Source organism: Heloderma suspectum, chromosome 1 (assembly GCF_057233095.1).
Source record: "Heloderma suspectum isolate Gila_16-S chromosome 1, 16-S_ref, whole genome shotgun sequence".
Classification (NCBI taxonomy): Eukaryota; Metazoa; Chordata; class Lepidosauria; order Squamata; family Helodermatidae; genus Heloderma; species Heloderma suspectum.
The window spans coordinates 50,653,974-50,677,135 of record NC_139458.1 but is presented as its reverse complement, the minus strand read 5'-3'; the positions used below and the strand labels follow the sequence as shown (position 1 = coordinate 50,677,135).

At 43.1% G+C, this 23,162-nt stretch overlaps 1 protein-coding gene across 1 annotated transcript in view; it reads left to right on the top strand.

The window, feature by feature from the left end:
• The window catches only part of VRTN (vertebrae development associated), a 43,727-nt gene that overhangs the window by 900 nt on the left and 19,665 nt on the right, over positions 1-23,162 (top strand). The window lies entirely within an intron of this gene.

Here is a 23,162-nt window from a genome sequence, read left to right as displayed (position 1 = left end):
GATAACATTGTCTACAAGCGAAGCCAGAAGGATGGACTGCACTGCTTTGTGTAACAGAAAGGTGGGCATTCCCCAATCCTTCCATCTGCTATAGGGTATCAAGGAACAATATGGACAGTTTTTCAAAGGCGGCAAATGTGGTGCTTGGTTATTCTAGAACTGTTTTTGCCTTTGTAGCTATTTTTCATTTTGCATCTACCCCCAACAAGAATGAATGAAATTATCTACTATTAGAGTTGCCTAATTCTCAAAAATGTGGGATGAGTACTTTTGAGTATGTGTAGAGTTGCTTCCCTTTTCCCAAAAGGGAATACATGTTTTTAAAGGATCTAATAGCCAGTAAGAATGTGCAGAATGTCTTTCTTTAGCTAAGGGAATGCTCCTTCCTTGGGCCAGGGCTACCCACATATGCCATGGAACCAGTCATCTTGCCCATGTCTGTATGCCTGGTGGTGTCAGTTCCATATGTTCTACCAAGATGGCAGGGAATCAGTTCACTGAGAGGGGAGACATCTGTACTGTGGTCTATGCTGGCCCACCTGTATGACAGATGGGAGACCAGCAACATACACATGTCTCTGCAAAATGGTGCCAGCCATTTGGGATACCTGGAAAAACAGGGGCTTACACTTCAACTTGGTGTGTGACCAAACAGCAAAAGATATACAATTAACTTAGAGAACGGTCTGTACCAATTTGAGTCTGAAAGTAACACATGCTCTTACCAGCATTTAAGTCTTTTTTATTTTATTTTTTACATTGCATCAGATTATATCTTGGTCATGAGCCTTTGCTCAGCAGCACCCCTGTCAATACTTTTTTTTGTCTTTTTAAAAAACATTAATCTTAAGCTCAGGACCTCTCAGAGGTTGCGAGAGTTCTATTTCACTTCTATTTTTTTATGCTCCTGGTATATTAAAAAATGAAGAAATGCCAAAAGAAGGTTATAAAAATGGGGGTATATTTTAAATGTTTACATTTGATTGATTGCATTTATACCCTGCCTTTTTTCCTCTTGCAAGGAACGTTGATTTGTTACATTTAACAAATCTACGCTTTTAACACAAAAAATACAATGGAATAATTTGTAATAAATGTTCCTATTTATTTAACAAGTGCTTTTCTAGCTTTCTGTGCAAATTTACCAGTTATTCTGGAAAAAAATAGTTTTCTTTCAATGTCACAGTTTATGTTAAACCATTTAAATGATCTTGTCCGTAGGGATGTTGGGGGAATCTGGTTGGGGGTGGAGCTCAACGAGCTTTCATTGGCCCAGCTCCCGGGACTTTGGTTAGTTTCCCACTAACTGACCTAACTTGGTCTGCAGCAAGTTGGGCCAGATAGCAGGTGTTCAGTGTTTTTTAATCTGCACAAATTACAGCCACAATTTGTGGAAATTTGTGGTCGTAATTTGCACAAAATCTATATTTGCATGAACTACAGTGGACACACACAAAATATATGCAAAAAGCCCGCAGAGTTCAGGGATAACCCGTGGCTAAGCTTGCAAATACAAGCCAAGTCAGACACGCTGTGGAACTGCGGCAAGCTCAAAAAGGGCTGGATTTCCCATCCCTACTTGTCCCATATTTGAACAGTACTAATTCTTGATCTGCTTCAGCACACTGAAAGACCATTCACCTGAAGCTACTGATGCAGGTAGACTGAGAAAAATCCTCAATGCAACGGTGACATTAGGAAACACACCAGCAAGTCGAAGTTGGAGTATTTCTTGAAGCAATTGCTTTGGGTTGCAATCCAGTTTAAACTTTACGAAATGTATTTGCTTGAGGAAAATGACCTCATCATGCAAACAAGAAAATATAATAAAATTGATAAACAAGAAAATATTAGTTAAATTTTGAGAACATTTTTTTTCTCTGCACACAAAGGTATAACGATTGAAGTGTTTTTGACAGAATTTTTGCAGCAACATAATGTCACTTTAGAATTTTCGATAAAACAGAGAGTATTATGCCAATTATGGTTTGAATAATAGCTTTGTGTCACTTTGTAATCTATAGACTTAATTCTGTTTTAAATGTTCCACCACAGATGGCAGTGTCCTACAGTATAATTGTACTATTCACAAGATAATTACAGGATTTATAAAAAAAATATTACTTCATAGTGTACTATAGGCATTGCGGCCCTGTAATGGGACACAAGTTTAATGTTGTGTGATGAACGTCACCCTCTTTCAGCCCTGTCAGTTTACCTCTGTGTCTGTATGTATAACCTCATTTGGAGATAATGTCAAATCTAAATTTGAGGCACTCTGTGAATGTGAGGCCCAGGCCAAATCCCCCCCCCCCCCCCCCCGGTGATAGATTCTGCTTGAGCTTAAAACAGGGATGACCAACCTTGGGGCTTGTAGGCAAGATCGGACTCCTGAGGCAATTTTTTTGTGATCCATGGCACTCCTACAAAATGTTAAGTAATGCAAGATAAAAAGGCTAGATCTGGGCTGGGTGATTTTTTTAAAAAGAGGGCAACTCTTAAGGTAACAGAGTACCCGTATTACTATTATTACAATTATAACTATGAGCAAATTTTTAAGTTTATACTTTCTACTCCCCCAGGCAAGAGCACATCTCCTACTATAAAATCTTTAAAAGAACCTGAAATATAGCCAGTATCTGAAATGTTCAAAATACTGAAGTAATGGAATAATCCTTTTCTGCACATCAATTTCTGCATTTACTGCAATCATATGTAAATTCAGCTCAAAGCACAATCTTGGACAGATGACTTCTTTACCTGTAAACAGTATTCAATATTCAAGGTTTTGCAGTCATTAGCTTTATTGTGCATATTTTAATTTAATCAGAAAAAAATAAACCAACAAGTAATAGAACCATTGTGTAGCGTTGTTTGCTAGCTATCAACGTAATTCATAGACTCATAGAATAGTAGGGTTGGAAGGGGCCTATAAGACCATCGAGTCCAACCCCCTGCTCAATGCAGGAATCTAAGTCAAAGCATCCCTGACAGATGGCTGTCCAGCTTCATCTTGAATGCCTCCAGTGTGGGCGAGCCCACCACCTCCCTAGGTAATTGGTTCCATTGTCGTATTGCTCTAACAGTCAAGAAGTTTTTCCTGATGTTCAGCTGGAATCTGGCTTCCTGTAACTTGAGCCCATTATTCTGTGTCCTGCACTCTGGGATGATCGAGAAGAGAGCCTGGCCTTCCTCTGTGTGACAACCTTTCAAGTACTTGAAGAATGCTATCATATCTCCCCTCAGACTTCTCTTCTCAAGGCTAAACATGCCCAATTCCTTCAGTTTCTCCTCATAGGGCTTTGTTTCCAGTCCCCTGGTCATCTTCGTTGCCCTCCTCTGAACCCTCTCCAGTTTGTCTGTATCCTTCTTAAGGACACAGTACTCAAGATGAGGCCTAACCAATGCTGAGTAGAGAGGAACTAGTACTTTACGTGATTTCATGAAAGTAGGCCTACTGTAGCTCGGTGTAGAATACTGGCTATGGTTTTGTGATTGGTAGTCAAATACAGAGATTGACCACTTTCTGTCAGACTGTGCATGGAGAAAGCTGAAGCCAAACAGGATGCTGATTTCAACATGTTGTGGCAAGTTAGGTTATAAATTATTGTTGCTTGATTTGCACTGGTTACACTTTTTCCTTGCAGTGGTTGCACTTTTTAAAAACTTTAGGCACATTTTATGGTAACTGAATCACTATTATTTACAGTGTGGATAGTGCATACCCCTTTTTCATTTTTAAAAATTTATTAATTGGAAAAAATTAATGCCATAAGTGCCATCTGGTTTATAGATAGTTGTTTTATTATTTTGGTTTTTAACTATCTCTGCTTTTTAATCTTTTCTGCTACTGTTGATGTAGAAGTGGGTTAGTTTCTACCACTCTTTTAGTGCCTTAACATTTTTGGAATTGCTGGTTAACTTATGGTTGTTAGCCACTTTAAGCTTTTTTGAGCAAAGATGGATATAAACGTTTTAAATGAACAAAAAAACAAATAGATTCAGTACTCTCTTTAATGTAGCGTCAAACTTCAGGTGTGGGTTTTAGAGGCTGCACAGGGAGGACTTTGTTCCTCTCACTTCTCAGGAGAGTGTGAGATTTGTGGTTGATAACACAGCCTGAGGTACTTTACACTTGAACCCATTAGATAAGGTGCATTTCACAGGGCAAAGAATGCTACCTTTGAAGAAAAATGCTTGCTGTTGCTACCTCCCTTACTCAGTATGTGGCATGTGGAACATTTCAGGGAGAAGAATATTGCACAGCAAGTCACTACTTATACAGCAAGCTGACTTTGGAGTTTTGCCCTCAATTCTCCCCCTGCCTCCCCATTTCTAGCAACTAGATATAAATCCTGCAGGTCCATCCAGGCTCCCAGCTAACAGCACTATAATTTTTGTCAAATTTCCCAAATGCACTTGCTCTTTGAAATGGAACTTTTGTCTGTCGCATTCCCCTTGTATGCTGACAAGCACCTAGTAATGGTGTTCAGCTGTTAGTAAAATCCTACCAATACACAGTGTGTTATCTTTATTGCCTCTTGACAATTTTCAGTGTATCAGTGCCGAATGACAGCTCTAGCCCATCCCTGCTTCTTTGTACGCAGATATGCCAAGGAATGCTTCAGTTTGAAGTAGGTGCAGGGAGCCTTTGCACCCTGAGGGGCTCATTGAGTCCAGGGAAGGACGTTGTGGGCCCGCATGCCCCCATAGTAGGCAGGGCTGCTCCTGCTCTCCCTCTCCCCCCATCCTCACCCATACCTACACATGCCACCAGAGTAGCTCACTCTTGCTGCTCCAGTGGCAAAGAAGGACCTGCTGTTCCTGGAACTGCTGCTTCAAGGTGCTCCAGATGTTCTGCTTGAGACTTCTTGGTAGCCTCTTCCCAATACCCTAAACTGACTTCTTGACCACCTCCCTTGGCCTCAAAGACAGCAACTTACATGGAGGATGCAGAGTACCTGTGTGGTATTGCAGACTAAACTGGGTTCCTATGTATGGAACCCAGCTTTGGGGCTCATAGGGCACTTTGCCAGGATTGGGTGTACAAGGCAAACAGATCTCTCTGGGCAAACACAGCAATAAGTTGGTTCACTGGGAAAGTGAAAGGGGAAACTCTGGCCCTGGAAACAGATTGGCCCCAGAGTAAAACAGAGACTCGGGTTAGGAAAGGGTCATGAGGAAGCTGATCATACCCCGGTTATTTTCAGAGCTGAGACCACCAGCGTGGGGGATGACCAAGCAGAAAGAATGAACATTGTTTCAATAGGGATTGAAACAAAGGTATAAAGAGCTTGATGGCTCAGAAGCTGGACCCAGAATGGGTTTAAAACGAAGGAAATAATAGTCTGGTTCTGGCGAATGAATAGAAGGCTTGTATTTAGTTGCGCTCATTTCACATAACAGCAAGGTTATGCTCAAAATCCTACAAGCTAGGCTTCAGCAGCATGGGAACCGAGAACTACTGGAAGTACAAGCAGGGTTTCGAAGAGGCAGAGGAACTAGAGATCAAATCGCCAACATTCGCTGGATCATGGAGAAAGCAAGAGAATTCCAGAAAAGCGTCTATTTCTGCTTCATTGACTACACTAAAGCCTTTGATTGTGTGGGTCACAACAAACTGTGGCAAATTCTTAAAGAGATGGGAGTACCAGACCACCTTACCTGTCTCCTGAGAAACCTGTACGAGGGACAAGAAGCAATAGTAAGAACCGAACATGGAACAACCGATTGGTTTAAAATTGGGGAAGGAGTACGACAAGGCTGTATATTGTCGCCCTACTTATTTAATTTATATGCAGAGTACATCATGAGAAATGCTGTGTTGGATGAATGACAGGTCGGAATTAAGATTGCCAGGAGAATCCCCAACAACCTCAGATACGCAGATGATACCACCCTCATGGCAGAAAGCGAAGAGGATCTCAAGAGCCTCTTGTTGAGGGTGAAAGTGGAGAGTGCAAAAGCTGGTTTGAAACTCAACATTAAAAAAACGAAGATCATGGCATTTGGCCCCATCACTTCCTGGCATATGGAAGGGGGAGAAATGGAAGCAGTGACAGATTTTATTTTCTTGGGCTCCAAGATCACCGCAGACGGTGACTGTAGCCATGAAATTAAAAGACGCTTGCTCCTTGGGAGGAAAGCTATGGCACACCTAGACAGCATAGTAAGAAGCAGAGACTTCACCTTGCCGACAAAGGTTCGTATAATCAAAGCTATGGTTTTCCCAGTAGCAATGTATGGCTGTGAGAGCTGGACTATATGGAAGGCTGAGCGCCGAAGAATTGATGCCTTCGAACTGTGGTGCTGGAGAAGACTCTTACGAGTGCCCTGGACTGCAGGGAGGTCAAATCAGTCAATCCTAAAGGAAATCAACCCTGACTGCTCATTGGAAGGACAGATACTGAAGCTGAAGCTCAAATATTTTGGCCACCAAATGCGAAAAGTCACTGGAAAAGACCCTGATGCTGGGAAAGATTGAAGGCGAAAGGAGAAGGGGATGGCAGAGGATGAGATGGCTAGATAGCATCACCGATGCAATGAATCTGAACTTGAGCACGCTCCGGGAGAGATTGGAGGACAGGAAGGCCTGGCGGGCTATGGTCCATGAGGTCACAAAGAGTCGGACACGACTGAACGACTGAACAACAACAATATTTTTGTGAGCCGTTTTGGGGGCCTTTTGGCCGAAAGGTGGCATAGAAATAAAGTATAACAATATAACAAGTATAACAAGGCTGAGGGAGTTTCTTGTCCCTTGATTGTTTTTACATCTTAGCTGGCTATACCAAGCAGTATAGTCCAATATTAAAAACAAGAGGTGTTCTCAAGAGTACTCGGGTGGTGCTTGACCTTGCTGAGCTGTCTGGGAGGTGGGGACGCTTCAGGATTGGGCCATTTTTCCTGTTAGGGCCTTTGAATGGCCAGTTCTAGGGTACCCTGTTGGTGGCATAGCAATGAGGGAGGCATTGGCATGTTTCTGGGGTTACAGGGTACAACTTCGTTTAATCAAGGAGAAAGCAAATATATAATGGCACCTATTACTCTCTGATGGTTTCAGAGCCTTAACAACAGCCCTGGCAGCTTTTCAGGCTGTGCCTTCTGGAACCAATACAATTAAAGTTATTCTGATTACGTACTTGGAGATGCAAAAGTTTCAGAGCAGGAATTCTCTTATGATTCTTGTACAAAACCCATCACCCCAAGCATTTGATTTTGAATGCCATTTGTTCTGTGGAAAATTTTGGAGAGTTTTAGTCAAGCAGACGCTAACAAACAGTCTGTTGTTCCTTTAACACACTGGTCTGCAAGTAGTTTGATCATTTATCCCTTTTGAGAAGATGGTGGTAGGCTAAAACCCCAATTATCACTCATAGAATCATAGAATAGTAGGGTTGGAAGGGGCCTACAAGGCCATCGAGTCCAACCCCCTGCTCAATGCAGGAATCCAAGTCAGAGCATCCCTGACAGATGGCTGTCCAGCCTCGTCTTGAACGCCTCCAGTGTGGGAGAGCCCACTGCCTCCCAAGGTCATTGGTTCCATTGTTGTATTGCTCTAACAGTCAGGAAGTTTTTCCTGATTTTCAGCCGGAATCTGGCCTCCTGTAACTTGAGCCCATTATTCTGTGTCCTGCACTCTGGGATGATCGAGAAGAGATGCTGGCCTTCCTCTGTGTGACAACCTTTCAAGTACTTGAAGAGCGCTATCCTATCTCCCCTCAGTCTTCTCTTCTCAAGGATAAACATGCCCAGTTCTTTCAGTCTCTCCTCATAGGGCTTTGTTTCCAGTCCCCTGATCATCTTTGTTGCCCTCCTCTGAACCCTCTCCAGTTTGTCTGCATCCTTCTTAAAGTATGGTGCCCAGAACTGGACACAGTACTCCAGATGAGGCCTAACCTGTACTGAGTAGAGGGGAACGAGTACTTCCCGGGATTTGGAAGCTATGCCTCTATTAATGCAGCCCAAAATAGCATTTGCCTTTTTTGCAGCCATAGCACATTGTTGGGTCATATTCAGCTTGTGATCGACAACAGTTTCAAGATCCTTCTCGCTTGTAATGTTGCTGAGCCACGTATCCCCCATCTTGTAACTGTGCATTTGGTTTCTTTTTCCTAGGTGCAGAACTTGGCATTTATCCCTATTAAATGTCATTCTGTTGTTTTCTGCCCAGTGCTCCAGTCTATCAAGATCACTTTGAATTTTGTTTCTGTCTTCCAAGGTATTAGCTATCCCCCCAATTTTGTGTCATCTGCAAATTTGATCAGCATTCCCTGCACCTCCTCCTCCAAGTCATTAATCAAAATGTGGAAGAGCACTGGGCCCAGGACTGAGCCCTGCAGTACCCCGCTTGTTACCTCTCCCCAGTTTGAGAAGGTCCCATTGATAAGCACTCTTTGAGTCCGATTCTGTAGCCAACTGTGGATCCACCAGATCATTGTTTCATCTAGGCCACTTTGAGCTAGTTTGCTCATCAGGATATCATGGGGTACTTTGTCGAAAGCTTTGCTGAAGTCAAGGTATATGATGTCTACAGCATTCCCACAGTCCACAAGGGAGGTTACTTGGTCAAAAAATGAGATCAGATTCGTCTGGCAGGATTTGTTCTTGACAAATCCATGTTGGCTTCGAGTCATCACTGCATTGTTTTCAAGGTGCTTCCAGATGGATTGCTTTATCATCTGCTCCAGAATTTTCCCAGGGATTGATGTCAGACTGACTGGTCTGTAGTTCCCAGGTTCCTCCTTTTACCCCTTTTGAAGATAGGGACAACATTAGTGCTCCTCCAGTCATCTGGCACTTCCCCTGTCCTCCATGATTTCTCAAAGAGAATAGACAGCGGTTCTGAGAGTTCTTCTGCCAGTTTCTTTATTACTCTAGGATGCAGTTCATCTGGCCCTGGAGATTTGAACTCATTGAAATAATTAGATGTTCCTTGACCATATGCCTGTCCATCTCAAGCTGCAATCCTGCCCCTTCAACCTGTCCTTTGCCTTTGCCAGGGGGGTCATAGACCCTCTTTTGGGAGAAGACTGAGTCAAAGTAGGAATTGAGCACCTCTGCCTTTTCTTTGTCATCTGTTATCATTTTGCCATCCTTATTTAATAGCTGAACAACCATTTCTTTCCTCTGCCTTTTACTATGCACGTAGCTGAAGAAAGCCTTTTTGTTGTTTTTAGCATCCCTTGATAACCTCAGCTTGTTCTCAGTTTTAGCCTTCCTGACACCATCCCTGCAATTCTGTGCTACCTGCCTGTACTCTTCCTTTGTTACTTGGCCTTCTTTCCACTTCCTCTTTGTGTCCTTTTTTGTTTTCAGGTCATCTCTAAGCTTTTTGTGTAGCCACATTGGCTTCTTCTGTTGTCTTCCACCTTTTCTTCTTGTTGGAATTGTTTGTAATTGTTGCTTGAGAATTTCCTTTTTTAAAAGCTTCCGCCCATCTTGGACTCCTTTTCTCGTTAGAGTTGCTTGCCATGGGACCTTACTGATCACTGTTCTGAGTTTATTAAAATCAGCTTTCCTAAAGTTATATCCTTCAATTGCTGTATTCCAGTGATGAGAGTCATCCCACTGTCTCAGTTATACCTATCAAGTCATAATTTCCTTCTTGTATTAAGAGTTCAAGTTCATTCTGTTTGTTTCCCATACTCTGGGCATTAGTATATAGACATAAAAGACCATGTGCTTCATAGTCTGGCTTTCTTCCTACATGTGTCTGAAAACTATTATTGGGCGCTATCAGAGCTGTTCTCTCTGTTGCGGTACATGAGCCTACGTCCATTGTTACCCCCAACTTTACGTCTCCCTTCCCCGTAGGATTCAGTTTAAAGCCCTCCTGATGAAGTTCTTCATGCTGTGGCCAAACACATTCTTCCCATCCTTTGTGAGGTGCAACCCGTCCCTAGCCAACAGCCCATCTTCCAGGAAGTATAGCCCGTGATCCCAGAATCCAAATCTCTCTTGTCAGCACCACCTTCGTAGCCAGTACAAAAAAAATACCCGGAGTATTTTTCGTTCCCTTTCTGTCCCTCTTCTAACTACTGGAAGGATGGATGAGAAAACTATCTGGGCCCCAAAGTTCTTGAGTTTCCTTCCCAAAACTTCAAAGTCTGACGTGATTTCTTCGTAGCTCCGCTTGGCGGTATCATTTGTTCCCACATGGATGAGAAGAAAGGGATACCTGTCAGTGGGCTTTATGAGTGCAGGCAACCTTTCAGTCATGTCTCTAATCCATCCTCCCGGGAGACAACATACCTGGGGAGTCTGGGTTTTTGCGACATACTTGGGTCTCGATCCCACACAGCAAAGGAGTCTCCCACTACTACCACTCTTCTCTTCTTGTTGTAGGTCTGGGTTTCATCGCCTCTGTTTGGCTGACCTTCAGCCTCTTGCTCACTCTCATGTAGGTTCCCCTGTGTTTCTTCCTCTGCAGGCTGTCCTCCAGTCTCATCCTCAAGTACCTGGAATCGGTTCCACAGCTCCGCTGCTTCCACTGGTGCAGAGTGGCGTCTAGTTCTTCTCCTAACTGTCACTCCCCTTCAAAGTTTCACGATTATAGCCGCTGCTCTTTCCATATCCTTCTTTTAGCTCTATACTGGCAGAGGCTGCTTCCTTCAAGAGTCTGGATTTGGCCTGGATTGCCAGTTGCTGAGCTCTATTTTTCAACATGCTTTTGGCTTCCCTACCTGTCTGATGAAGCCTCCTTGAAAGTAACCATAATAATTTACAGTGCACAATCTTATATGTGAGGTCCAGATCTAGTGTTTCCAAGATTCAATCCCGTACTCATCAAAATTTGACAGATAAAAACCGACGTGCTTATCTTCTGTTAAGTGGGAAAGTCGTTCATTGTGATGAGGTAGTGAGGAATTAGCATAAGTAAGTCTTTTCTATAGAACAAGACCCTTGTTATCGAATTTTCAGTATCCTAAATTTGGCAGGATGATTGTGCACTGCTCTCCAAGCATGACACACTGGGGGATGGTGGGTGGGTGGGAAAAGCAGTTACCATGTTTTGAACTGTAGGAAATGTTAATAGAGGGCTGCCTATGGAAGAAAATTTGAAAACCTGTTCACACATTGTTACTCTCAGATAATTACAATGTATTGGGGGCCCTTGTTATCTTCCACAGCATAATGGTTCATTTTCATAGGACCACCGCCTAAAATGTTGCATTGGGAGTTACAGGAATCGCCAGAGAAGTGTGTAGACTAACAAAGCATTCTGTGAAGTCCTATCATTGATTCCATCCTATCGTTTATTTCTGGATCACACAAAAGGCCCTGTTACCATGGCAGAAACAAAGCAGACACAGGCATCATTGTCACTAGACATTGGATTTGGGACCCTAACTTCCTCTTCACATCTTGCCTTGGCTGTATAACACAGCCCTTGCTTCCCCAGCCTTCAGCCTGTGCCTGAAGCTAATGTTCTTTTTTTCACACCCTGAGCAGTTTCAGTCCTTCATCAAATCTCTCTTCTGACATTACTCCGTTCAGTTGTTGTTGTTGGCTTCCTCTGTATGTTGTTGCTCTATGTCTCATCATTTAAAAAACAAATTAACTAACGCCCACTGTGGCTTTGGGCTACTTCCAACACTATGAATTTCAGTCATGTAAGTGCTGAGGCAAGTAATTCTGGAGTCTAAAGTAATAATATGGGATGGGTTTATACCTGTGTCTGCCCATGAGAAAAACCTATGTATATGTGTACCTTAACAGAAGAGAGAGCAGACTTCAGGCTTGTGGGATCTACTTTGTTTTGTACAAGAACCTTGAGATCCCAGGTGCAAACTAGTGGCGCAGGCAGATGTACATTAAAAATTAAGGAACAGGGTGCCCCTGAGCACATACTCAGCCCAGGAATTTGTGAACAGTACCAGAACTGAGCTGAAAAATCCTTTGACACAAAAATCCATTTCTGTTTTTCCCCTGAGCATTCTTTTTCAGCAACCTAATTTAGGGAGGAAAGGCATTTTAACTGTTGCTGTCTTAGACAATTGGGAGTCATAAACTGCTGCTAATCTACTGCAGTTCACCCAGAGATCTACCTGTAGATCCTGATCTAGCTTCTGCTCACCCTTGTCTTAGCACCCACAGATCTCTCTCACCAGAGATGCATGTGTGTGTGTGTGTGTGTGTATGTATATACACATACACACACACACACACACACTTTATATCTTGCCAATATTATGATCCCTAGTGTTGTTTTAATTTGGCATGAGTTAGTTCTTCTCAGGCTTTCCTCTGTCATTTCGTTCCAATTCTAATTCCTTTTTTCCGATGTTGATCTCTAAGGAGTATAGAATACTGCATATAGTTCTAGTCACCACACCTCAAGTGTAAGGGGAGATAAAGGTGTACAAGATTATGCATGTTGTGGAGAAAGCGGATAGGGAGACATTTTTCTCCCTCTCACATAATACTAGAACCTGGGGCCATCCCATGAAGCTGAATGGTGGGAGATTCAGGACAGACAAAAGGACGTGCTTCTTCACACACCAATTTGGATGGCTTTAAAAGGAGATTAGACATATTCATGGAGGATAAGGCTATGTGGCGACTAGTCATGATGGCTATATCTTACCTCTAATATCAGGGGCAGTATGCCTCTGTGGGCCAGTTGCTGGGATCATGAGTGGGAGGGTGCTGTTGCAACAGAATGTGCGAACAGAATGTTGACTAGCTAGGCCTTTGGTCTTATCCAGCACAGCTTTTCTTATGTTCTTATCACTCACCTATGTGAATGTCTGGTCCTAAGACAGCCAGACAAATAGATAAGGACAGATAAATATGATGGCATTGTGGCTAAGAGACTGGGATGTGAACCAGGAACTCCTTGGTTTGGATCTCTCTACTGCCAGGAATTCACTAAGTGGTTTTAGACAACCCACTCTCTCAGCCTCCATCCCCCATCTGCAATGTGTGACAATAATACTCACTTTCTTCCCAGGGCACTAACCTACTTACAACATTCTTCAGGGCTATATATGTATTCTAAGTTTTTGTTTAATTAAAGCATTTTTACACCATTTTTCAGACAAAAAGGCTTCCAGAGTGGCTTCCAGATCACTCAAAAGCAAGACAGTCCTAGCCCTACAGACACTACACAAGGAAAAAGGGGGTGGGGATGGAAGGAGGAAGGGAAGAGGAAAACAATTAGATCGGGGTGGTCAACATTTTGTCCTTCAGATTTTTTGGCACAACTCCCATCAGCCCTAGCCAGCATAATGAATGGTGAGAGATCATGGGAGTGGTAGCCCAAAACATCTGGAGGGCCACAAATTGCCCAGCCCTGTTTGAGGACCAACAATTGGTCCTCAACCATCCCAGTAGGGGTTCACTTCAGGACCAATTGCATGCTATGTGTATTCACTAACCCGCATAGCCAATGTGCGCTGAGGTGGCAATCTGTTGGTGAGTAAGTGGAATTGGTTGGTTGGAACTATCTGGAAGAATTTTCCCACACTCATGCACAACTCAGATCACTTCTTGACGCATGTCTACTTGAATGTATTAACGAATGCATATTGTACAAGAATAGCTCTGGGGTAGCTTGATGCATGGCTCTCTGGTGACAGTTGTGACCATTTAAAAGTACCTTTTGAATGGGGGCAGCATTTGTGCTGCCTGCTTGGTCATTAAACTCCTGCAGTTGTACTGACTCTCATTTGAGCTTCCAGTCTGACCCGATTCTTTTGTATTCCCCATCTTTTTAGGAGATCAAGTCCCTTTGATATGCACAACCTGTTTGTGAAAAAACTGGACTGCTCTGGATGAGGCATCAGCTCCTTGGAAGCTGAGGATTTGACACACACAGTACATGCTGAGCTGCAATTGTCCATTCCAAACACTTCCCCACCAGCCCTTTTGTCTCCTCCATGCCAGATAAAGCACCTGCTGTGAGCTCCATTTAGTGTATAAGTTCCAAAAAATTTCCATGGCCCCTCCTGACACATCCAAATCCAAGAACAAAGGAGGAGAGCATTTTCTGGGCCTCTCTATCAGCTTTTCCCCCTCCCCTGGAGCTGGTGTCCTAGACCCTTGGAGCCGAGCACAGTACCGAGACATTTACATATTTTACAGCACAACACCCTCCACCCCCCATCTCACACTTCTCTACCAGTAAAGGACTGTCCGTTGCAGGACATGCCCCAGGGCAAAGCTAAGGCATCAAATTGGCTCATAATGCACACAGTCCTGTTTATATCACCGGAAGCTTTATATATCTGATGCTTTAGCCCAGACCATAGAGACGTTCACATTAATTATTGTATTTATTACTACAATTTAAAAAAAGATAACAGCCTTACAATATAAAACAGCTATTGCTTTTAAATGTATTATTTTATCATATATATATATATATACACACACACACACACACACACACATATATACACACTTACAAAGGACCCATTAATTCCGATTTGTGCTAGAGATGGATTCAAATAACCGTATAGTTGTATTTTTTATATTTGTTTTAATTTTGTGAGATGCTTTGAAGACTTCCACACAGAAAAGCAGTCTATATAAATCAATAAACTGCTGGTGTTTATATTTTCAAAGGGAGAGTGGCCACTGGTGTTTGTTTTTTTTCTTAACCAGTATGTTTTGGTGCAGTGCAACCTGAGATCTTTTGCAATGGTTACAAACAATCCTGCTTCCTGAATTGATCTCAATTCAAGGGCATAACATGTTGCAGCTGGGACTACTACTGTGCTTTATGCCAACCTTCCCCAACCTGGTTTATGCTGACCTTCCCCAACCTCCAGATGTTTTGGACTTCAACTCCCATCAGCCCCAGCTATCATTGGCAAAGTTCGGGAATGCTAGGAGTTGTGGTCCAAAACATCTGGAGAACACCAGGTTGGGGAAGGCTACCCTATTATGCTATCAATATATTTTTCTTCCTTCCCACTCCTACTTTGTTTTCTTCTAGCATCATGCCCATGGAAGAGTTCTGTGAAACTCTAATGCTAGAACTTTGGTTATTGGTTTATGTAATTGTTGCTGCTAGTAAAGGCACTGTTCCTTGCATTTATTACATTTGTATCCCCTTCAAGGCGCTTAGTGTGACTGATGTACTTGGAGGTTATGTATATTATCCCACAAAAGTTCTATGAAGTAGGTTAATTAGGCTTGGAGAGGATGACTTGCCCAAGATCACACAATTAGCTTTGTGGCTCAGTAGGTATTTGAATCCAGGTCTCCCAAGCCCAGGAACCTCTCCCAGACTTCCCCAACCTGGTGCCCTCCAGATTTTTGGCTTCAACCTCCATCAGCCCCAGCCAGCATGGGCAATGGCCAGGAATACTGGGGATTGTAGTCCAAAATATCTGGAGGGCACCAGGTGGGGAAAGGGTGCTTTACCCACTACATCACGCTGGCCCACAGGGTATTCTAGGGCCTTGCCTGTGCCTTCCAGTAGTGTCAGACTGGTACTTGATTCCATTCACATCCTATGTAGTAATCAGGGCTATTGCTTTCTATACATGAAATCAATAGGAGTTGAATTCTGTGTCGGATTTTGTCATGTTAAACCAGTCTCATGAATGCTATACTATGAGTCACACAGTTGTGAGGAAATTAAATCTTCCAAAATTGGGTAAAACATGGCAAGTTGCAATCTGGAAAACATATTGGAGCAATTGGAAAACTAGCTCAAAATGCCAAAATATATGCCCCAAAGTACATTCTTGCTGACTTCCCTGTATCAAAAAATGGCTGTGTGAACTGGCTGCTCAGGCAATATATATCTCTTTCAAACATCATATCTGCTATTTTTTCTTCTCTATGTGGTACCCCCACTATGCAGAGGTGCATAATAGCACTCAAAGGAAGCACACAGCCATCCAGGACACTAAAAAAATAAAAAAAATAAATTGACAAAACAGTATGGATTTGTATAGGGGTGGGAGAGTCATGTTATGTTGCCATCACCAAAAACCATCCTAAACAGTAACAAATAGATGCCTGTAATATGCATGCAATTATGTTCCACAGGGACATTGCAATAGCAATGGATACACTACCTATGGAGAAAAACTGTATATTTCCACACTTCAAAAGAAGACATTGGCCTGGTTCGCACGATCACTGCAGCTTAAACAAGCCATGGTATCTTGTTTAAGTTGTGATGCGTGCTGGGCGCCATTTGCCTAATTGCCCGCTTGGGCGTGATTTGTCATGTCATTCAAACCCAGGCAACATGGCTTATTGGAGGGGAAACAACCCTCAAATAACCCATAGCCTGTTGTTGGGTTATTTGATGGTTGTTCCTCCCTCCAACAAGCCATGCCACCTGGGGTTCAGATGACATGACAAGCTGCGCACAAGTGTGTAATTAGGCAAATGGTGTCTGGCATGCACTGTGGCTTAAAGAAGCCACCATGGCTTGGGGGTTCATCATCTGCTCTGTAGATGATGCCGTTACCTTTCAGGGTGTCTCCTGTCATTTCCTCCAGCCTATCCCGTGTTTTCCCCAAACACAAGAAATGTATTTTTTCCAGCCCATGGAATGGGAGCACCATGACCCCCCTGTGAAATTCTCCAATAACAGAAGAAACCACTGTGTCTGCCTGCTGTGGGCGTTTGTTTTCAGTTGTTGGGGGCACAGATGAGATTTGACAGGAGCAAGGGCAAGAATCACCTGCTGATTGTGATTGCGTCTCCTGCCTCTGCATTTCTCAGTTGGAGGGAGAAGAGGGTAAAATGCCTCCCTGCAATGAAGGGAGACACATCTGATCCCCCACCCCACCAAGCTCAGAAGCAATGTCCCCTGTTGTTTCAGAGCACCCTACTAAGTTCAGTGGGGCTTACTCCCAAGTAAGTGTGCTGAGGGTTGCAGACTTATGGCACAATCTTACATTTTATGTCTACTCAGAAGTAAGTCAGAGGTTTCCTGGGGGCTGCGAGAAAACAGTACAGCAGAAGTTAAGCTATGAAAACAAGACCCCCCCTCGCCTCCTTTGCACACATGCCAGGGAGGGAGGGAGGCACTCTTTGAGTTCAAATCACATGGCTGCCATGTAAAGAAGCCCTTCCTAATCCTGCAAAGATTAAACAAACCCTTATTTAAGCTGCGGTGACCATGTGAACCAGAGTGATAGCTGCATATATATTGCACAAAAAATTAATTGCTGGGAATGATGCTAAAATTGTGGTTTTTGCTGTTTATTTCTTTTATTTATATCCCATCATTTCCTCTAAGGAGCTCAAAGCAGTGTACATGGATCCTTGCATTTAATCTCACAACAACCCTGTGAAGTGGACTATGTTGATAGTGATTGGTGCAAGGATATCCAATAAGCTTTATAGCTGAGTGATGATTTGAACCTGGTCTCCCCAGTCTTATTCTGACATGCTAATCACCATATTACAGGGATGGGCAGACTTCAGGCTTGCGGGGTCTACTTTGTTTTTTTACTAGAATTCAGATCCACCAACCAGAGCCAGTTGCAAAAAGCAGACACTGAGAATTAAAGAATTCTGAGCCCAGGAATTTGTTTAGATTACCAAAATTGAACTGATCTCACAGTCCTCCTACATAAAAATCCACTCCTAGTTACCCCAAGCCTTCTTCATTTCATCAGTATAATTTGGTGGGTAAGGGTGAAGAGTTGTTTTGTTGGTGGTGTTATTGTTAAACAATTAAGAGAAATCCTCGTTCGTCTACTGCAAATTGTTCAGAGAACTATCAGTAGATCCCAATCTACCTTCTGATCACCTCTGTTGTACTTAGTTGGATCTCCACTTAGTGGCGCCAGGAGGCACTGAAAAGCATGTGAGGGACCACACAACCATTTTGAAACCTTTGTATAAATTACCTAAAAACTGAGAATTTCAGGAGTGTGTGCATGGGGTCGGGGTGGGGTGGCACTTTGCTTTGGTTTCTCTGTCTTTAGAACATGCACAAGCATTACTGACTACCAAGTAGTGGCCTTGTTTCTCCAGATCTCTCATTTTAGTAGGTTATTTAGATTAGTATGAAGCCATACATAATTACTTTATTATGACATACTCCACCCCCCCTAGGGAAGCTCTTACTTCATCAGACCCTTCACTAACACCCTTGGTCCAGTACAAGGAATCACCTGTATCGTTTTGGAACCTATCTGATACATTCATGTCTGCCCCTTTGAACAGTGGGAGATGTGAAAGAAGAATGTTCCCAGGTTTCCATAGCATCTTTGGATGGAGCTGCAGATAACACAGGAAAAGAAAAGGAGCACCTACCCCCTCCCAGAGCTGGGACCCTGCTGAGCACTGTCAGCTTTTATGGGCAAGTGGGAGGGCAAAACAGTGTGAGGAATTCAGAAGGGAAGCACTTTGATCTTGACTTTAAACCTCTGACACTTCCCAGCAATAGCTCTTGCCTCCCGCATGCTCCTAGGATTTTGCCTACAGTCAAAGAAAAAGGGTTAAGATTCCACTTGGGCAAGGAAGGAATTGGTCTTTCTTCTTTGCTATTGCCATTAAGCTTTTATGAGTTTTAAAATTTATATTACACTTTTCTTCCAAAACAGAACACAATGCAGATTACACTGGTAATATACATTATTCCTGCATTGGCATACTAGTCTCCAAGGTTTGTATGTCAAAAACAGGGTTCTCTTGTACAAGCTTTCACCTTGTAAATAAACCTCGTTAGAGCTTAACCTGTGCCTCAGCTACCTAACACAACTTTCATTGCTCCTATTCTCATACCAGTATTCACGGCCTTAGGGCAAACCCCCTTCACCTTTAATGTTGCACATTGCTGGAACCTATTCTCCATGTGTTCTTCCATCTGGAAGAACTAACTCATATGCTAGGTTAATTTACTCTATAATAGCTTAAGAACATAGGAAGAGCCATGCTGGACCAGACCAAGGGTCCATCTAGTCCAGCATTCTGTTCACAACCATCTGTCAACCAGCTGTCAACCGGGAACCCACAAGCAGGACACAAGTGCAATAGCACCCTCCCACCCATGTTCCCCAGCAACTGGTGTACGTAGGCCCACTGCCTCTGATACTGGAGGTAGCACATAGCCATCAGGACTAATAGCCAGTCCTACGCTGGCTTCTGAAGTAGATGTTTGTAAGCTGACCTTAGGAATGCCCTTTCTTTAAAGTGTAAGAATGTTTAATCTCACAATGGCTGAATTTATTATAGGATCACTGCAACTCAAACATATCCTGCAACATTTACTATCTTGATAGTCATGAATCTAAAGATTTTTTTTAAAGACATTCCTAAGGCTCCTTAAAATAGGGACAGAGATTTACCAACCAGGAAATGGCAATTCTCTTCAGTGTGGCTCACTTCAGACATCATGCCAAACCATGGTTTGAAATCCCAAATGTGTAGGTAAACTGGTCTAGAGCTGCTTATCTCTTTTTGTCTTCCATCTGCTCAGTATTTCTTCTGGAAGCAGAGCAATGGATACGACTATGCTTATCAACTCAGATATCATGCCAAATCAGTTTGAAAACAAGCTTCAAAATGTGGTTCTGGATCTGGCTTGCTGACCAACCATGGTTTGCCAATTTGGACATCCTGCCAAATCGCAGCTAGGTTTCCTTAATGAGTTGGCATTATTTCTGAACTGAGCCAGGTATGTATTGGCATGCCTCCATTACCATAATCCCTCATGGTATGAGAAAGAAGAGGTAAACCCTACACGAAGTGCTGTTTTAGGCCAGCAGTCGTGTGCTGTATGTAACATATAGTCCACTTCCACCCCAAAGAATGCAGCATGGTCACTTCCTGTCTATACATGTCTTCTTGCACATACAAGCATGAACGACTTTTTCAGCTGAGGGGCAGATTGGAAACATACTGTAAGCCAGAGGGCTGGGCTGAATTTATATATTTTGGTTGCACCTACTGAACATAATTTTCACCTCATTTTCATTCCTATGACTGAACTGAACTAGCAGTGAACTAATCTTACATGAAAGATAGCAAACTTTGTGACTTACTTTGCTATTTTTTTATTTAGATATTTGCATACGATTGTATTCATTTTCAATATGTAGTCTCCCCCAAGCTTTAATTTTGGAAATAACTCTTAGGAAAATCTTGACATATGGTTTTATAAAAGCAGGATGCTTGAAAAACAATTACTTTGTGCTTCTTTATATTTGCCTCCTTCTTTGGCAAACTCCCATCCCATTTTCAAATGATCCTCTGTAACAATGAGGATCAGAAAATTACTCTTTAAAAATAAACAATGAGATCCTCAGAATTCTGACTGTGTAATTAATATTTTTATTAGATTTTTCCTTTTACATAATACAAATAAAATAGGGTGAGGGGGATGGGACTAAATTAGAATACATTCAAAGACATATATAAGCACTTATCAGTGTATGATGACCAAATATGTGTCTGGAGACTATGGTCTATTCAGATATAGAAAAGGCAGTAAGGTGGACCCTGTCCATTGAAGAGTCAATGGTGTGGATTTCCAGTTTTGAAGTATAAGTTTTTCCAGTGGAGGCTGGTGGCTCCAGTTTCAGAAAGGTGGTGATTCTATTCTGGGTTTTAGAACCAGCCAGAACTCTAAAGGCACTGAGCCCTATTCCCCAAATGAATTCAGCATCTTGGATAGCACATGTAGAGGTCTGGCTAGTTCTAACTAAAACCCAGAATGGAATTACTGCCCCTCCAAAACTGGAGCCACCAGCCTCCACTGCATCTTTCATCTGCCATGAGTGCTCTCAAAATCCACTTTCGTCCACCATCTAAAACATCTGAAACATCCCAGAGCAGAGGAATGTATTTTGAAAGCACATGAACATTAGTTAATTTCAGAAATTTTTCTAATACAAAATTAATATATAGAAATAACTCCATCCAAAAGGAGCCACCACAGGACACGCCCACGTCATATGGGAGAGTGATGTAAAATCCATACCACAATGCCAGCACTTGGCAGTTGTGGACATATTTTTTTTCTAAAAAGACAATAGTATGGAAAAGCAATTTCTGCTGTATTGTTTTTAATTTCAAGTCAAGAGAAATGGAGCAAGGACAACCTTCCATTGTCTTTCATGTATGGGATGTTCCACTTCCCTGTTCCACTCCTCTCTACTGACCTGTGTATTAAACTTAGTCATGTCTAGTAATTGTTTATATAGCCAAACTGCAGCTTTGTTAATGTGTGGTAAAGAAATTAATTCTTCTAGTATTTGGGGGGTTGCAGAAGCACTAAGAGCTGATGGACCAAAAACATGTTAAAAGGTGCATTGGGGAGCAATCCTATGGCCCCTATACAGCATTGGGGGGGCATAGGATACTTTGGATTCCCAAATGCAAGGTCAGAGACAGCGCTCCAACCTCGGGGAATCTGTATTCTGCTCCTCCCCCTCAGAGCCAGCGCAGAAAGAACTGCACCGGCTGCCTCTCCAAGGTTGGAAACTCAACTTTGGAGAAGGGGGTAAAAGGGGTGTTCCAGTGGGTGGGGAGGGAGGAGACTGGAGAGGCTGGGATACAAGCTGTCCCAAGGCCTCTCCAGCCTCCTTCCCTCCCCCTCCAAAGCATCCCAGCTAGACAAGCAAAAAGGCCTATCTAGTGAAAATGCAGAGTGGGAAGACGAGGAGGTGGCAATTGCGTCTGCCACTCCTCCCACTCTGCATTGGATGCTTGTAAGCCTCCGAGTTCGCGGGCTTACTCTGAATACAGCAGAAAATCTCCATCTGCTTCTAGGAGTTGATCCAATGTATACGTCCCACATTCAGTCCATTTTTTCCAAAGGAAAGATTCTTAAATCTGGATTACACCGATTGGTTAATTTAGCAGGTGTATAGGTGTCAAAATGAAAATGATGGGCAAGTGTATGCCACATTTCCCTTGGTCAGTGGTGTAGTGGAGGCAGGGCTCACAGTGACGCAGCCCCGGCACTTTTTTATTAGCAGAGACTCTGATGTCATCTGCCATCCCCCTCAGAATTTCCTGTTGCCTCGGAGCTTAGCTGTGATTCTCACTGTACCTGTGGGGGGAATGAATTTTCCAAGCAACAGTATATTATCCCATGTTGGAATGCAAATTTTGGGATGACTTGGTCCGGAATGGGCAATTAAGACCTATTTACTTTACCAAAGACGTGCTCCTGGTGGAAATGAAAACTCCTAGAACTGGTCTGTTGATATGGATCAACACAGCTGCCTGAAATTTTTGGACTGCTCTTGGAGACTATCACAATGAGCTCCTGCATTTCCAAATTTACCACTAGAATCATAGAATGAATAGTAGGGTTGGAAGGGGCCTACAAGGCCATTGAGTCCAACCCCCTGCTCAATGCAGGAATCCAAGTCAGAGCATCCCTGACAGATGGCTGTCCAGCCTCGTCTTGAACGCCTCCAGTGTGGGAGAGCCCACCACCTCCCTAGGGAATTGGTTCCATTGTCGTATTGCTCTCACAGTCAGGAAGATTTTCCTGATGTTCAGCTGGAATCTGGCTTCCTGTAACTTGAGCCCATTATTCCATGTCCTGCACTCTGGGATGATCGAGAAGACATCCTGGCCTTCCTCTGTGTGACAACCTTTCAAGTACTTGAAGAGCGCTATCCTATCTCAGCTCAGTCTTCTCTTCTCAAGGCTAAACATGCCCAGTTCTTTCAGTCTCTCCTCATATGGCTTTGTTTCCAGTCCTCTGATCATCTTTGTTGCCCACTGTGTGTGTGTGTAGTTCAATCCAGCTGGGTGTTTGGGAGGGGGGAGATATAATGAGAGGGCTTAGGGAAGGCTAATGGGTAATGTTGGGGCATTAAGGGAGTGTGCAAGGGGGCTGTTTAAATGAGAAGGGATCTGTCCATAACGGCTGAGTTGAGAGGGTGAAGCTTCCATAGAGTATCATATATTGAAAACCTAAAATATTTGTGTTTGAGTGAATGAGTGAGTGAGTGAAAAAGATGTTAACACCCCTGCATTTTTTCTCAGACGTCCAAGTGAAATACCACTGCCTTTCTCTCAGCTGCACTGTTTTTGGATCCCAGTTGAAGGCTGTAGATTTTACAAGGCTGTACAATCTTAGAAGGGGGTGTGGCTGTGAGGGGGGAGGCTGTGACTGTCATGAAGGGACCCTGCACTTCTGAATTTGCCACTACGCTACTGCCCATGGTGTTGTAACAGTAGGTGGGGTTATTTATTCCCTAGTAGATCCTAGTGCC